This window comes from Dasypus novemcinctus, chromosome 20 (assembly GCF_030445035.2).
Source record: "Dasypus novemcinctus isolate mDasNov1 chromosome 20, mDasNov1.1.hap2, whole genome shotgun sequence".
NCBI lineage: Eukaryota > Metazoa > Chordata > Mammalia > Cingulata > Dasypodidae > Dasypus > Dasypus novemcinctus.
Window position 1 is genome coordinate 22,229,570 of NC_080692.1, and position 18,187 is coordinate 22,247,756.

The following is an 18,187-nucleotide window of genomic DNA, read 5'->3' on the forward strand; positions in this document are numbered from 1 at the left end:
TGTTCCTCTGGGAGGGGGGCCCTGCTGCTCTGGCAGTAAGTGTGCGTCACATGACCTTAGGAAACCCCTGCAAGCAAAACTACCCAAACATTGCCCCGGCAGAGACATCACCTTTATTATATCGGAAAGCAAATCAAGCCTCTTCTCCAATGGGAGACCTATTCTCCATCTTCCAAAGATAGTTCAGAAAAATAGGCTGTCTATGTCTCTGCGCCTAAGTTATAGAGAAACATGGGAACTCCGTGGAAAATTGTCTCCTAACAATTTCACAATGAAAAGTTAAAAAAAAAAAACTAAAATAAAATGGAAGCCCTAGGAAAGGTGTTTTCACCTCCATTAAAAAAGAGAAACTGAGTCACAGAAAAATTAAGGGTCTTTCCACTGTAAGCTAAAATGAAAGCAGTCACCCAAACCCCAATCCCCATCCTTAGACTCTTTGCCCAAGGAGGCCCTTCATGAAATTGTCTGAGCTTCAACATGATACAAATCATTGATCTAGGAGGAACTCTCTAGTACATCTTCCCCAGTTCCATCAGGTTTTTAAAGACATATCCCCTCTATAATCCATCAAACTGCCTTCTAACTATACAGTAATCATTTTCCTAATAATCAAATAAAAATAAAAATGTTGTCTCAAAAGTAAGACTGCACCTATGGCAATTTTAGGGTGCTGTGTTTAAAATGGAGACCATCCAAGAAAATCTTTATCACTATGACTGTGCTACCAAACTGATATCTAACCTAAATCTCTCCTGCTCTATTTCCTATCTTCACAGCATAGAAATGCTCTTCCATGTGATACACCTTCCTAGATTTGAAATCCTTCTGAAAAATCTCTGAAACCATTTGCCAGTGGAGGAGGAAAAGCTTAAAATCATTAAGGGAAAGAAGGAATAAGTCATGGCATGAGCTATAGTTATCATCCTCATTTTCAAGAGGCCAGGCAAAGGGTCAAAAGAGCTCAGGCCACTACATCTTAAAACGGGAATTACCCCCAGGACTGCTGTGGATAAATACCCAACTTCCTTCCTTCAGTGGTAAAATTATTAAAAGAGGAACCTCGGGGGTGAAAAACTGACCTCAAGTGTTTATGAGGCCCAAACTCCTGTCCTCAAGCAGGGAAGATCTGGGGAGACTGTTGTCTAGGGCAGTGGTTCTTAAAGGTTAGTGAGCACCAGTATAGCGTGGGGGACTTGTTAAAACACTGGTCACAACACTCAGAGTTTCTGATTTAGCAGATCTGGGTGGGACCCAAGAATTTGCAGCTGAGGAAGTTCCCAAGTGATACTGGTGATGCTGGTCAGAGGAGCACATTGGGTCTTTGAGTTGTGCAGGTGGCTCAGATTAAGACAGATCTTCTCTTGGCTTCATGTTTTCTTAAGAGCACATGCTAGGTGTTCAGTGAGTATGTGACGAGTGAATGGGTGAGCATTGGACATTGGGGAGCTACTTTATTTTACCCCTCTTAATCTCAGTTCCTCATCTGGAGAAGCACTCACCCTTTAAAGGAAATATTAAGGAAAGACTTAAGGGTGCTGAGTAATCCAGGTGCTAGGACCAAGAAATGTGCCCAGAGGGCAGATGCTCCTTTCCAGGTTGCTGGACATTTGTCCCACTGCCTTCCGGGCCTGTCCAGTCTTGAACAAATGGAGAAATACAAAGCGAAGAAGAAATGGGAGAGCCACTGGAACTGACAAATCACCGGCATAAGAAGTGTTAAAGGGAAAAAAGAGAACCGAGCCTGGAAGTTGTGTAGAGGTCATGGTGGCAGATGGAGCCTGGGCGAGTGGCAGGGCTGGTTCAAACCTAAGGAGCTCAGAGGGAGAGGAGAGTTAGGACGCAGACTTCAAGGGCAGGGGAGAAGTCCGGGGCTTGTCCCACAGCCCAGGAGACTGTAGCACCCAGGCGGACTGGCCTGTCCATCCCCACAGCTGGCAGCTCCCTTGTCATCGGGCTCTTCCCAGCTGCAGCTGCTCCTCAACACCTCTCCTGGGGAAACAGCTGCTGCTTTTCCCTTCCTGAATCAAGCTGCCTGTACTTCCCACCACCCTGCCACTTGTTCAGCCCTGCGGGGAGGCCATGCGGGGCGAGTTGCACACACACACACACACACACACGCACACATGAGCACGAGTATCTATATTGCACATATTTGCAGAGTTCTCTTTCATCCCCCTGTCCTCTTCCTCTCTGTCTTCCTTCTCCCTCCCCAACCATGGCCCCAGCGAGTCAGCCACCTCTCCCTGGACTAGCCTCTCCCTCCTCTCCCCAGCACCCAGCCGCAGTGCTGCGACCATGTATTTCCATGGGGCTCTGCCCAGGATGGGACCGAGGTCGATGTAACACTCCCACACCCACTACCCCAACCCCTCACCCCATCGGTGGAAGGAAGGGTGGGGGAGGAGATGGCAACTCCATAGACTGCAGTTGATTTGCTGCTCCTTAGAGGACCCAAACTTTTTCTTAAAGAAAAAAAAAAAAAGGCAGAAAGGCCCCAAATCCTGATTGGCTAGCGGCTGGACTCTGGAATGCCTATTACCGTATATGCTCACCTATACGATGCTGCTGCAAAGGAAATAGGTCCTATTTCCCAAGCCATGGTAAAGACAGCATGTCTAGTTCCCCATTAGGGTCCCCTCTCCTTTCACAGTCTCCACCCCTATAATGTAGCAGGACTATTGCTCAAGCAATCCCAGTTTTGCAGGGCCCCATCTTGGCTGGGAATTAACTCGAAAATATGTAATCGACAAGAGGGAGAACAAGGACTTCTCTGATTATTTTCCCTGAGGCTCATCACTTAAACGCACACTCCTGTTTTTCCGGGGGCTTCTCATAGGCAAGTATATACGGTATTTCCTGTGAGGAATGTGCTATTCACAATCTCCTACCTTTTCGGTTAGGGGAAGGGATTAGAATGATCTTATGGCTGATCAATTCTTCAGTGCCTGGAGCCCTCCTCCCCCACAACCTCTCCGCCCCCAACCAGAAACTTCCCTCCCCTACCCCCTCGCCCCCCTCCGGGTCCCCCCACCCGCCGTCGAGCTTCGCATTCTTCCACCCCCCACCCCCACCCCAGGCCAGGAAGGCTAAATAGAGGAGCAAAGAGAGGGGGCAGGGAAGGAGAGGAAGTTCGTGAGTGAATGTGTGTTCCAGTTACTTTCCAGAGGCCCACAGAAAGTAAAATAGAACAAAATTTAGTTGGGTCACATTTAAAGTTACTAATACACTGTATCGTATTATGCATGCCTCTGCAGCTCTTCATTCACACAGATAACTCCCAGAGGACAGGGCTCCCCTAGAAGAGAGGAGGAGCTGGAGGGCCTTGGAGACCACAGCCATTTGCCCTGTTTGTTTTGTAGGACACAGCTCTAAGGATCAGCGAGGTTCAGCGACCAACCTAAGGCCACACAGCCAGATCACAGCAGATAGACTAGAATCCGGGTCTCCTGACACTTGGATCAGGGCTCATGCCACAGGCCTCCCTTGGTTTTGATTCATACCCATCTAAGTGCCAACGTCTTTTCCTCAGACAGCCCCGTGGTGAGGACTGGGACTTTTGATGGGAGGGCTGTCCTTCAAGACGGAAAAAGTTGCTAATTGCTCTGGGAGAGGCGCAGCCTCTGAGCCACGTGCAGGGCCCCGGAGGACAGAGGACAGCGGCATTCTCACAATGACAGTTGATTTCACAAACCCAGGGCAATTGACAGGAACTGAAATTTGATCTTTCTCTTTCTTTCTTCTTTTTGTTCCTCCTCTAACAGGGTCTGAAAAAGCCAGTGAAAACCCCAGCCCGACCCACTGAGGAGCCTCTGAATCATTGAGAAACACCCAAGAGGGAGGCGCCCATCCCCTCTCGGTGATTTGGGGAACCAGCGCGCAATTAACTTCCTCGCCGCGCCTCTCCGTTCTCACCGGAACGACCCCGGCCCCCAGCCCAGCCTCGCGGCGACCGTCTCCGGGGGCGTGCACGTGGCGGGGGTGCGGGGCAGTGAACTCGTGGGCATCGGTTCCCGCGCGCGGGCGCTCCGGCCTCGGCGGGGGCGTGCGCGCACGCGCCTGCGTGTTCTCGCGCACACACCCACTTCCTCTTCGGCCGCTCGTTTCCACAAGTCTGGGAGAGCCCAGCACCCGGTTTCCATTAGTGAAGCACATTTTTGTGCTGTGGATATTGAAGCAGGGGAGAAAGAAAGGAGACTGCTGTCCGTGATGGATGGTTTTGCAGGGGCCCTCCCAGGGTGGTCCTGCAGGGGGCTGGGCACGGAGCCCGGCCGGCCCTTCCCTTGTTTAGTTTTGATGTCTGTGTCGGGGGTCTGTCTGCTTTGCCTCCAGCCTCACTCCCACCTCCGTTCATCCTCGTGGCTCCAGGCCGCCTGCCTCCACCCTCCCTTCCCCCCCCCCCCCCCCCCACATCACTAACTTCCAGCTTACCTGAGCTAAAACACACAAAAAATTACTTTTTGGGCAGCAGACTTGGCCCAGTGGTTAGGGCGTCCGCCTACCACATGGGAGGTCCAAGGTTCAAACCCCGGGCCTCCTTGACCCGTGTGGAGCTGGCCCATGCTCAGGGCTGATGTGCGCAAGGAGTGCCCTGTGACACAGGGGTGTCCCCCGCGTAGGGGAGCCCCAAGCACAAGGAGTGAACCCCTATAAAGGAGAGCTGCCCAGTGCGAAAGAAAGTGCAGCCTGCCCAGGAATGGCTCCGCACACATGGAGAGCTGACACAGCAAGATGACGCAACAAAAAGAAACATAGATTCCTGTGCTGCTGACAACAGAAGCGGACAAAGAAGACTACGCAGCAAACAGACACAGAGAACAGACAACCGGGGTGGGGGAAGGGGAGAGAAATAAATAAAATAAAAATAAATCTTAAAAAAAAAGTCAACTGCTTTAAAAAAATTACTTTTCTCTCGGTTCTTTTAGAACAAAAAATAACACGCCCCGCGTGCATGCTCCTTATTTTTTTTTTAACATTTATTTATGTATTTAATTCCCCCCCCTCCCCCGGTTGTCTGTTCTCTGTGTCTATTTGCTGCGTCTTGTTTCTTTGTCCACTTCTGTTGTGGTCAGCGGCACCGGAAGTGTGGGCGGCGCCATTCCTGGGCAGGCTGCACTTTCTTTTGCGCTGGGTGGCTCTCCTTACGGGTGTACTCCTTGCGCGTGGGGTTCCCCTACGCGGGGACACCCCTGAGTGACAGGGCACTCCTTGCACGCATCAGCACTGCGCATGGGCCAGCTCCACACGGGTCAAGGAGGCCCGGGGCTTGAACCTTGGACCTCCCATGTGGTAGACGGACGCCCTAACAGCCAAGTCCGTTTCCCCATGCTCCTTATTTTGGATTTGACTGTTTCTAAGGGGAAGAGATAGTTTGGGGATCAGAGCCCATGAAATGTCAGCCATGAGTCCTACCTTCTTCCTTTTTTTTTTTTTTTTTGAGTTACCAGGGTCTGCAATTGAACCCAGGACCTCATGTGTGGGAAGCTGGCGCTCAACCACAGAACCGCATCAGCTCCCCTGAGTTGTTTTTTTTTTTTTTGATTATTTGCTTGGTTTTTTTTGTTTTTAGGGGGCACAGGGAACCCAACCCTGTGGGAGGCAGGCTTTCAACCGCGTGAGCCACATCAGCTCCCTGAGTCCTGCCTTTTAAATGTATCCCTCCCTCTTCGGAATGCAGGCTTTCATAAACATCATCAGCGTGATTTTCCACGACTCTCGTCCCCATCGACATTTAAAGGCTGAACGTGGGAAGAGAGGGGTGAACCAAGGGGCCTTCTCCGGGTTCTCAGCTTCTTGCACAGGACCTAGAACACAGTTAGCAGGGTTGGGTAAACAACTAGGAATAGATGGAATCTGAGTTTAGAGATTACTTTCCCTCAGCTCCTGTAACCCCATTTTCTAGAAGGAATTGAAACTCCAGGAGGTTAAGGGACGTGTCATGCAACTGCTAAGTGGCAGAGAGGGGAAACACATCCAGTCTCCTGACCTGACGGTCTGCGCCCTTTCTCTCTCGTCTCACCGTTCAGGAGAACCCAGAGGCACGACTGGAAGCAGCAGCCTTGGCCTTCACGATGCTTCCAACCTGACCGGAGTCAGAACATCTAGAGGAAGCAATACAGAACGATTCAGGGATGAGGTGCGAATAACACAACAGGGAAACAGGCCGGGGAGACAGGAGGGAATCAGGACACGTTACCCCTATTCAAGGAGAAAATCGAAGGGATGTAAAGAAAGGGAGCAGCTTTCCCCGGGTCAAATCCCGGAGAACAAAAGCAAGTTAATCAAATCCTGAATCCGGTCAAAGAGTTTTCAAAGAGCTTTGGGGGACAGGTGGGATGGCAAACTCAGGGCGCAGACCTCCCAGAAGGGCCTAAAGAGCAAGGCCCGGTTCACTTCAACGTAGGAAAGTTCCTTCTACTACAGGAGCAGAATATCCAAAAGTTAAGTCCCAGGATGTACTGGAGCCTCAGAAAGTTTTGGGGGAGAAAAAAAAAAAAGATCTCCCAAGATAAGCAAATTTGGGGGTGGGAGTTACTTTATACTGCACCAAGTCTTGGAAATCTACACATTAAAGGCTCTGAGAAGTCCCTTGGGCCAAACCAAAACTAAACAAGGGGGAAAAATTGAAAATAGGAAAAAATGGGGGAAAAGAAATTTTGTTTAACTTGGTGCTATATGACCAGAGAAAAAAATGCCCGTCCCCCCAAAGATTGCCTGTCAACACCACCAGGCTCTAAGAGGTACTCCGAGGGTCACACTTTGGGGATCACTGTCCAGGCCCCCTAAAAATGCAGCCAGGGGCCGTGACAGGTAATGAACTCCCCGTCAGGCAGCAGGCAAGCAAAGGTCGAATGCCTTCGGCTGAGTGGGAGGTCACTGCTTTGGGTGGAGGGTGGGAGGAGACGTCCCCTTGGGCCGCCTCCTCTTGGGGTTTCCTAGCTGACCAGTAGAGAGGACAGCCTCTCCCCTGACCCGTCTCTAGAACAGCGAGGGTACTGCCTGCTCCTCCGCACCCGTGGGCACAGGAGCGGAAAGAATCTTCCGTCTAGGATGGTTTTAGGAACCATTCTCCCCGCTCATTCTCCAGGTCTTCCCGGCTCTCAGATTCCCTAGGTCATGTGTCAACGCGGATGTGTATTCTCCGCCCCCATCACGCACACGCACCCCGAGACCCGGCCCACGAGCCCCAGGCTATGACCAGAAACTGCATCCCACGGACGCTGCCTCGCCCGGTGCCCGGCCCGGGCCCCAGCGCGGGAGAGGCAGGGGCGTGACGAGCGCCAGTGGGCAGAAGGCACCCCCTGCGGGGTCTCTAACCCGCTTCTTCTCCAACCCTCTTCTCCCCGGTGACACCCTGGCAGGGGCTGTGCCAAGAGCCTCCCACAGAGCTGAGTTAGGTGGGGACCGAGGTGCCACTGTAAGAGTCGAGTAGCTGGAGCCCAGGCCACTGGCCCTTCCTGCCCACCCCCATCCCCGGGCCCTTTGTCTCTTTGAGGGGCAACATGAAGCCCCCACCCTAAAATCTCTTTGTTCGCCAAGTTGTCGTGGGTGACACCACCTGTCCCCTGCCCTCCCCATTGCCCCTCCTCTCTCGTGCCTTTCCTCTTCTCTTCCTCTCCTCCTCCTCCTCCTGGTCCTTCCTCTCCTCCCTCACGCCGTCCTGAGCCGCGCCCCCGCCCCCTCCGCTTTCTCCCAGCTCCCCTTTCTTTCCCCTTCCCGAGCTGGCCCCTTGGCTCCAGCCGCGCCGCTGGCTCCAGGGCAGCTCCGTGGGGCTGGGCCCCAGGCCAGTCCCTTCCCTCCAGTGCCTGAATCGGGAGAGTCTAAATCAGACGCGGACGCGTGGGGCCAGGGTCTTCACGGGGTCCCCTGCGCCCGTCTCCTGGGTGAACAGCACCCTCCAGGAATATCTGCCTCTGGCCGGTTTGGGGACGTTCGACAACAGCTTCAGCGACTGTGGTCGCCGCTCTGCCGCGCATGGGACAGCTGCAGGGGACGGTCTGGAGCGCCCTCGGCCCTCTGGAAAGAGCCTCTCGCTCCATTTCATGGAAAGAGTTTGGGCCCAGGCAAGGACCCAGGCTTGGCCTGGAAAAGCCAGACGTGTGCTCGAGACGAACTGGAGAGAAAGGAGGAGGTGACCTGCCCCATCCACACCCAGGCTTCTTCCAAGAGGCCTCTGGGAGAAGAAAGAGCTGAGGGGCCCGCAGGAGAATGGGAAGGAGGGCTAGATGGGGGGGCCTGGGGAAAAGGTCACGACCTCTGAATGCACAGGCTCAGGGGCCCCGCAGCCCTGGTCCCAAGGTGAAAGAGCAGGAAACGCGAGTGTCTCCGGGTCCTGACATGGAGTTATAATGATCACAGACCCCTCTGGCTGAGGCAGACCTCAGAGGTCATCGCCTCCATCCCCCTGTTTCCGGGCAAGGCTGTATCTAAACTAGTCAAGATGCGCAGGCAGCTCTGTTCTGAAAGGTCTCGGGGCAGGACAATGAGCTTCTTTTCCCCGCATATAGGGCTCAGATTCTGGGTGTTGACTTTTTCCAGACCATCCAGAAAGGTCACGGTCTGCACAGGCTGCCTCAGAAATTGCTTTGTGAACCGAGCTGTCTGGACTCCTGGGTCCTCGTCAATGGTGCATTGTGATCGCAAGTTTCCCAGGCAAGAAAGTCCTCACTGTCCGGCCTCATCTCCTCTGGCCGCTGTTTAGGGTCTGTGCTCATCTACACGATACGGGCAAAGGGGTTAGAAAGGTGCTTGGCACAGGGCGAGCGTGACGTGTGTGATGGTCCTCGGTGGGGTGGCTGTAGCCTTCAGGGCGACGGGGACGTTATCCATCAATGCCAGGATGCCCATTGCCTGCCATGCTGTCCCGAAGGCAGCGAGGGGCATCCGGGAGGTGTGCGTCCCGCCTGCCCCTGCCTCCCCAGCCGGCTCGGCTCCTCCACCTTCTTTGCTTCCGCATTAGCTGATCCCATTGAGGGACAGCAGTGTGGGGCAAAGCAATGGCTTGGGGCTCTGAATAGGGCAGCCATATAATTTATTATCCAATCCAGGATGCCTTTGAGAGTGAAAGGAGCTGCTGTTAATTATGTGAGGATAAGAGGCATAAGCCGGGATTTTCCCAGGCCAAATGGGACACCCATCACCCTAGCGCTGGGTTTAAATCAAGTCTTTACCACTTGTTAGCTGGCGGACCCTGAGCAACGTAGTTAATTGTTTTGAGCGGGAGTTTCTTACTGGGAAAACCAAGACGAGAAAGTCTATCCCCAAGGTAGAGGAGGTCAGCTCTGGAAGTACTGAAAGTTAGGAGGGTTATTCGGAAGTTTGTCAAAAATGAAACCCCACCCGCCCAACCCCCAGATCCAGTGAGTCTGATCCAGTGAGTCAGGGGTGGGGTCTAGGAATCTGCATTTTGACAACCCCCCCGCCCCCCACAGGTGGCTCAATCTTTAAGGAGCACTGCCTTAAGGGCGTTGTAAGGACCGCAGAAACAATGTGAAGTGCCTGGTGGAGCAGGGCCCTCAGCTGTGAGCTCTGCAGCCCTCATCCAGCTGACTGCCCTCTCCCCCCAACCCCGCTACGCTGGCAGCTGCTTGAGAGCAAGGGCTGCCTCCGTCCTCCTTGAGGGTGCAATGCCAGCCTGACCCATAGTAGGTGCTGTGACAGATGTCTGAGGTCTAAATGATGTCTAGGGATCCTCTCTAGACCCTCTCTTTATGGAGTAAGGGACAAATAAGTGAGCAGCAGGGGAACGACTGGGCTGAAGTTTCCCAAGCTCGGCTGTACAGTTGGCACCAGGGCACCAGCTGTAAGAATCTGCTCATCTGCCCATGAAAGGGCATCTCCCGAGTCCGGGACACTGCGGTGCAGCAAGGTCTCTTCCTGCTGCCCTCCTTTCCCACCCCACGCTCCGGCACAACTTGAAGGACCCGGGGTGAGGTGAGAGCACAGGTTTGCTGAGAAATCTGGCTGAGAGATCTGACAGTTACATGGGTTTCATCCAAAAATGACTTTGAGCGAAAACTGAAAGTAAAACTCAAACCACCCCCTGTCCCCTGCTTTCTTCCCCCAATGAAAGCTGAGTTCAGCTAAACCACCCATCTCCACCACCTTGCTCCCACCTCGCCCGTCCCAGCTCAAGCCCTGAACGGCAACTGTTGGTTCTGCCTCAACCCCCATTCTGGGCAGTCTTCCCTGGGACATGGTGCCTTCTTCCCTTCTGCCCATCCAGAAGTCAAAGCCAGGGGTGTGACACTGTCACACAGGCCAGACACTCCAGACTTCTAGCAACCCTGACTCCTTTTTGTATTTTGACTCCATCTGTTGAATAAAAACCTATTTGTCCATTTAAAAATGTATCAAAAAACATGTAGGGGGAAGCAGATGTAGCTCAAGCAATTGGGCTCCTGCCTACCACATGGGAGGTCAACGGTTCAATTCCCGGTGCCTCCTAAAGAAGACAGTGAGCTGGTATGATGGTCAGGCAAAACCAGCTGACACAACAAGATGACACAATAAGAGACACAAGAAGAAAAACATAATGAGAGACACAGCAAAGCAGGGAGCAGAGATTCCTGGTGCCTCCTAAAGAGGATGGGCTGCTGTGACCAGCAGGCATGGGGAGCTGACACAACGAGATGATGCAACAAGAGAACATAAGAGAAAAAACATAATGAGAGACACAACAAAGCAGGAAACGAGGTGGCTGAAACAAATAGGCTCCTGCCTACTACATTGGAGGTCCTGGGTTTGGTTCCTGGTACCTCATAAAGAAACAAAGAAGGGAAGCAGACTTGGCCCAGTGATTAGGGTGTCGGTCTACCACATGGGAGGTTTGCGGTTCAAACCCCGGGCCTCCTTGACCCATTTGGAGCTGGCCCACGCACAGTGCTGATGTGTGCAAGGAGTGCCGTGCCACACAGGGGTGTCCCCCATGTAGGGGAGCCCCACGCGCAAGGAGTGCACCCCATAAGGAGAGCCGCCCAGGGCAACAGAAAGTGCAGCCTGCCCAGAAACGGCGCCGCCCACACAGAGAGCTGACACAACAAAATGATGCAACAAAAAGAAACACAGGGAAACGGACTTGGCCCAGTGGTTAGGGCATCCGTCTACCACATGGGAGGTCCGCGGTTCAAACCCTGGGCCTCCTTGACCCGTGTGGAGCTGGCCCATGCGCAGTGCTGATGCGCGCAAGGAGTGCTGTGCCACACAAGGGTGTCCCCTGCGTAGGGGAGCCCCACGCGCAAGGAGTGTGCCCATGAGGAGAGCCACCCAGCGCGAAGGAGAGTGCAGCCTACCCAGGAATGGCGCCGCCCACACTTCCCGTGCCACTGACGACAACAGAAGCGGACAAAGAAACACGACGGAGCAAATGGACACAGAGAACAGACAACCGGGGGGCGGGGGGGGGGGGGAATTAAATAAATAAATAAATCTTAAAAAAAAAAAAAAGAAACACAGATTCCCGTGCCGCTGACAACAACAGAAGTGGACAAAGAAGAAGATGCAGCAAATAGACAGGAGAACAGACAACTGGAGTGGGAGGGGGTGGGGAGAGAAATAAATAAATAAATCTTTAAAATAAAAAAAAAAGAAACAAAGAAGACAAAGAGACAGCAAGTGCAAACAACGAGGGGGTGGGGAGAAATAAATAAATAAAATAAATCTTAAAAGAAACAAAACTAAACCAAATGTGTAATAGTCAAAGTTTCTGAGCAGCATATTCTGTTGTTATAATATTGCGTTGGTACCTTTCAAATCAAAAACAAAGAAACTATTTTTTTTCTTACTATGAAAGCAATATACATTCTAGCAATAAACAAAGACCACAGAAAGATAAGACATGGTCTCTAAATCCCATTCTCCAAAAACTGACTACTCAAACAGTGCAGGGTTTTCGATGCTACATATATTTTTTAAAGATTTATTTATTTTCCCCTCCCCCACCCTACTGTTTTTGCTGTCTGTGTCCATTTGCTGTATGATCTACTTTATCTATTTCTCTTTTTTTGTCTTCTCATCTTTCTTCTCTAGGATTCAGAGGGATTCGATCCTGGAGACCTCTGATGTGGATAGAGGTTCCCTGTCAATTGCGCCACCTCAGCTCCTGGTCTCTGCTGTGCTTCACTTTGACACTCCCCTTCATCTCTCTTTTGTTGCGTCATCATCTTGCTGCATGACTCACTTGCATGGGCACTGGATCACTGCGTGGGCACTGGCTCACCACGTGGGCACTCACTTGGGCCGCTGGCTTGCCACACAGGCACTGGCTCACCATGCAGGCACGCTTCTTCTTCTTTTTCACCAGGAGGCCCCAGGGATCAAACCTGGGTCCTCCCGCGTGGTAGGTGGAGGTCTTATCATTTGAGCCACATCTGCTTCCCTTGATGCCATATTTTAGTTAGCCTGTGCGGCAAGATGGGTCTTGAATGTACACTGTTGTCTGAGGTTCCCAGAAGTTGAATAAACTTGCCCAAAACCAAAAGCCATCTTAGGTTCCTAAGGCAGCTGTGACAAAGTTCCACAAACCAGGTGGCTTAAAACAACAGGTAAGTATTGTCCTGGTGGCTAGCGTCCAAAATCCAGGTGTTGGCAAGACCATGGCCCCTCTGAAACCCACAGAGGAGACTCTTCTTGGCCTCTTCCTAGCCCCTGGCAGTAAGTGGCAGTCCTTGGCGTTCTTTGTTGGTGGCAGCAAAACTTGAGTCTCTGCCTCCGTATTCCCACAGCCTTCTCCCGTGTCTGCCTGTATATCCAAACCTCCTTTTCTGACAAGGACACCTGTTATATTGGATTAGGAGCCGCCTTCATCTGGCTTGGCCTCTTTTTAACCAATCTCATCTTCAAAGACCCTATTTCTAAATAAGGCCACATTCTGTGCTACTCAGGGTGAAGACCTTAACGTATCTTTTCGGAGGACTCAGTTCAACCCCTAAGAGTCAAACCCCCTCTGACCAAAATTCCTATCTTTGCCATGGGCAAATACATTCAACCCATCCCAACATTCCCCACAGTCTTAACCATTCCAGCCTCACATCTAAGTCCAAATTTTCATCTAAACCAATTAAGGATGAGACATGGGATATGGCCCATTCTGGGGCAAAACTCCCCTCCATCTGTAGAAAACAAGCTGTTTCCAAAATGCAATGCTGGGCCAGGCATTGGATAAACATTTCCATTCCAGAAGGGAGGAACTGGAGGGAGAAATGGGGTCTTGGGTCCCAGGTGATATGGCCTCGGGGGTGCCGACAACCTGCTGCTAGGCAGGGACGCACCTGGGCCCAGCAGACTTGCAGGTGGGAGGCTGCCCAGCCTATCCCACACTCCTCTAGCAGTCAAGAGTGGCCCAGACATGGGAAACGGACTTTGGCCCAGTGGTTAGGGCGTCCGTCTACCACATGGGAGGTCCGCGGTTCAAGCCCCGGGCCTCCTTGACCCGTGTGGAGCTGGCCCATGCGCAGTGCTGATGCGCGCAAGGAGTGCCGTGCTACACAGGGGTGTCCCCCGCGTAGGGGAGCCCCACGCGCAAGGAGTGCACCCATAAGGAGAGCCGCCCAGCGCGAAGGAGGGAGCAGCCTGCTGAGGAATGGCGCCGCCCACACTTCCCGTGCCGCTGACGACAACAGAAGCGGACAAAGAAACAAGAGCAGCAAAAAGACACAGAAAACAGACAACCAGGGGAGGGGAGGGGAATTAAATAAATAAATAAGTAAATAAGTAAATAAATAAATAAAAAAAAAAGAGTGGCTCAGACAATCCAGTAGCCCGACCTGATGGTTAAGGCTGGAATGTCGTTTAGGGTCACCGAGTCACACCCTTAGTTTTATAGATACAGAGAACGAGACCCAGAGACTGTCAAATAGGACAGAGGTCTTCAAACGGGAGTTCAGGAAGACTCTCCAAGAGGTATACAGGTCTGAACAGTTGGAAGGAATTGCCTTCCTGGACCTCGACTTCCACAGTCCTCCTTCTTATCTGGATCTGACTGCCACTCCTCTTCATGATGGCCATTCTTCTTTACAGGAGAAAGGTGCCCCCCCAATCCACCCAACATCCCAGGTGGAAAAACACTCCAGGGCACCAAACTAAAGGACTTTACAAAACCTTGGCATCAGGAGAAGCATTCTTTACCCCAGGCTCTTGACGTATGCATATTTATTTTAAGGTCAAAGTGCCATGATAGGAATGGTAGACATGGGCATATTTTGGTCTGTGATGGGATATATTAATTCAGATACTCTAGAGAAGGGGCAGGAATGGAATCAATCTTCATTTAATGACATCAAGTCTTCTTTCTCTTCTGCAGTGGTCAAAAAGGCCTTGTCCCTGAAGAGAGACAAAGCCCAGGGAGGGTCAATGAGAACTGTGAAGGCTGTTGGCACGTTATTTAACCCAGGAGGCACTCGTAGCAAGTCCATGCGCTTCTATCAAGCCATCTTAAAATCAGAATTCAGAAAGGAGACGGGTGTCATAGGCACCTGCACTGAGCCACTTCTGCATGCCTACCTGTCTGCCAGGTCACGCCATCATTTCTCTGGGATATTGTCTTCTAACTCACTGTCACACTCTCTAACCATTACTCCTATCACTTAAGCCTTGAAGATTTTAATATACACAAAGGCAGCTCCTTGAGCATCTCTCTTCCAATGAGTTTGTCCTCTACCCAACCTCAGGCACCTACTCCCATGATCATAGGGTGGACCTAGTTATCACAATCATCTCAGTCCCTCCACTGCCTCATTTTCACACACTCCACTCTTTGAGTCCACCTACTATCTTTGCAGCTTACGCTCTCGAACTTCAATTCCAATCTTCCTTGGACCCCATCAGATACTTCCAGCCACTGATTTTATCTCCTTTTCATTGGCTTCACCCTTTATCCCTGCCTACCCACTTAAATTTCCAAAGCCAATCAGTCTGATCCTCCCTTGTATACACCTTCAATTCCTTGCTCCCCTCTAGCTTAGTCATAGCAAGAGCCAGACCTGAAGAAAAAGGAGGCAGCTTCTCAGAGCTGAGGTGTGAACAGCCCACCTGAACGGGCATTTGGCACGTGTAAGTATTCCTTGATTCTCAGAAACGCTGGGATTCCCTACAGCCACAAGGAATGGGGGACTCGTCTTTGTTACTGGAATACAAAAGCCAAGAGAGCTTCTGGAAGACAGAAGAACTCGGGGAGCCTCAGGCCACGTCAGGATTTTTGAGGAAACTGAAAAATCCCTGGGAGAATTGAGCAGTTCCTCTGGGACACAGCCTAATCTTACAGATGAGGCCTCCTGGAAAACAGAACAACAGCCTGGCATCCCGAGTATTGCCCAGAACACAGTCCCAAGTTGTCGGGATGCTTCTCACCGCACACCCTGTGCTTAGACTTCTTAGAGAAAGGATCTGGCTGAGTAGCAGTCCCCAGGCCAGGTGGAAGGCACCTTTTGGACAGTGTCTTGCCAAACCACCTCGAAGGAGCCAGGCCAGGCTTGGCCACCAACCCAATGTCCAGTCTTATGTGACCAGGAGAGCAGAACTCAGAGTACAGAGTGTGACCTGTGGCTGGGAAGGAGCGGCCTGTGACAAGGAGACGATGGTCCTTCACATTTCATAGACCACATGCACCCACATTCAATTCAGAGAACCAGTTCTTAGCTTCTCCTTTCACCACCCTCGAACCAGACTCGTGATATCTTAGGCACAAAAAAGGGTCCAGTGCCACTACCTTAGCCTCGCTGCCATTTCATTTGTGTTGCCTGTGAGGAAAGTTTAATGGCAAACTCCATGTGCTTTCTCCAACTCTGAACGTCACTGTATCGGAAAGCAGGTATGGGGTTCAAACCCTGGCTTTACCTCTTACTACCTGTTTAGTTAGACACTCTGAGCCTCAGTTTTCTCATCTCTACAATGGGGATAATGCTGTTTACCTCTGTGAATTTCAGGCAGGTTCCAATGAGCTGTATAAGCACCCTCTTGCACATGCAGAAACACAGCGGCTCCTTGTACAACATTCTGTTGCCATTTCCTGCAGCTAAAACCCTTTAGAACCAACATTGCTACCGGTCCTGGAGTCAGAAGGGCTCGAGCCTCCACCTGTCCTCCCGGTGTGTGACCTTGGTAATAGCCCCTCCAGGCTCTCTGACCCCGCATGTCCTTCTCTGTGATGTGAGGGACGCAGGGGGTAGATGAGCCTTCAGACCCAGCCAGCCCAACCTCCGGGTATTCAAATATTCTGATTATTCCAACATTCTTCCTGAAAGGTTGAGGAGTAGAAAGTAGGAGGAAACACAGGAGGGAAATGCAAATGACAATGGTGGGCCCCAAGGAGGAGAGAGCACCCCTGAGCTGTTTCCCTGCACTGTTTCCCTAGCAGACCTGGGCCCTCTCCTGACCTATCCACACCAGCTGTTACAGAATGACCATCTTTCAAGGAAAGCGTGACCACGAAGGGTCAGGACAGAAGTTCCAGGAGCCGAATTCTAGATCCTGCTCTCCCACCATAAGGTATGACCTTAAACCAGTGAGCTTCGTTGTTCTCATCTGTAAAAGAGGGATCGCAGGGAGAAGCAGTGGGTAGATGGGAGGAGGAAATGAGATAAGGTGGAGGCGATTACTCTGTGACCCTCATGCCCTGTGCAAAGGTTAACTGTTGGAGGCTGTGATTGTCTTCCCTACCTGCTGGTGAGCAATGTCAAGACAGGGAGCTGAAATCTTATTCATCCAACGAGGAGTTGGCCACTCCTCGTGAATCCTTATCATGTGCCAGGCACTGTGCTAACTGCTTTACATAGTATTTTGTCATCTTTTTCTCACCTAAACCTTATGGGGCAATGGTCCTCAGTTAACAGATGAGGAACTAAAGTTAGGGGACGTTAGGTAACTTGCCCAAAGACCAATGCTTAGTAAATGGCTGAGTCCGGACTTTCTGTAATTTCAAAAATTCATTTTGTTAAAAATTCAGATGTGATAAAATGTGCAGCAAGGAAAAGCCTCCCTCTCCTCCATGTCCCCCAGATGTGTCCTCTTCCCTTGAGAGAGACTACCAGGGTAATCAGTTTCTTATAGATGGTTCCAGAAATATTCTCTGCACACACCCTCTAATATTAATAAACAGGTTTCGTATACCCTTTATCTAAAATGACAACACACCGTTGTTCTGCACTTTGTTTTTTCAGTTAATTAATACTTTGAAAGCTACTTTTGTCTCTTTTTCTATGTGAACTAGATTTTCAAAGTCCTGTGCTCCTAGCCGGAGCCTGTCCCAGAATAGCTGCCTTATGTTAGGGCAGGTGATGGGAGAGCAAGGGCCATTAAAGCTGGAAGGGGACTCAGAGATCTGGCAGTCAACCTCCTTCATCTACAGGCCATGAAACTGACGCCCAGAGAGGGCAGGGGCCGATTAACCACCTCTGTGAGCACCAGCCGAGCTCGAGGATGGTGGGTCTGAGGGGCTTCTGTGCAAAGGGGTGGGGTGGCTGAGTCAGAGCAGCCAGCCCGGCTGGCCTCAGAGCAGTGTCCTCGCCACAGCCCACTGGGGGAAACCCCTGGTCCAGCTTTGGTTCCTCTTCACCGGAGAGTATTCTGGGCATGCGCCCTCGGTTCTACGCATAGGGATGGCAGTTCATGACAGTTCAGAAGGACCTTCCCGGGGCCTCTGATCCAGCCTGCCTCCTCTTTCCTCCTGCACCCCCATGCAGGTCACGTGACAATCATGTCACCACAGGGAGACCAAGGAGCGCGTCAGAGAGCTGTGGACCAGGAGATCGATCGAGGACCTTCAGGGCAGACCAGAAGAGGGGGGTCCACCTCATGCCTCTGGCCTCTGCCCCTCAGGTCCCCCATTTTCATCATGAAAAATGAGAAGTTATGCTTGAAGGGAACTTCCACAAGCATGAAATTCAAACAAGATTTAAAGTCATCTTTCTTCCTGCAGTAGAGAGAACTATATTTAGGTGGAGCACCTTATATAAAATTTTACCATCAGGCAAGAAGATTGAAAGACAAGATTTATCCCTTGGAGCCCTTGACGGGATCTGTGGTTTGAGGGCTAGACTGTAGACCACTTTGGAGGGTGGTTTTGGGGCCATTTCACTTGAAGATCAGGGATGGGCTAAACATCAGTGGCCCCCAGACTCGTATGTTTGTATCGTTCGGCAAAGCATCCCCAAAAGGTTTGAGGACCAACAAATTTTTTGACAACTTTTGATTTTAC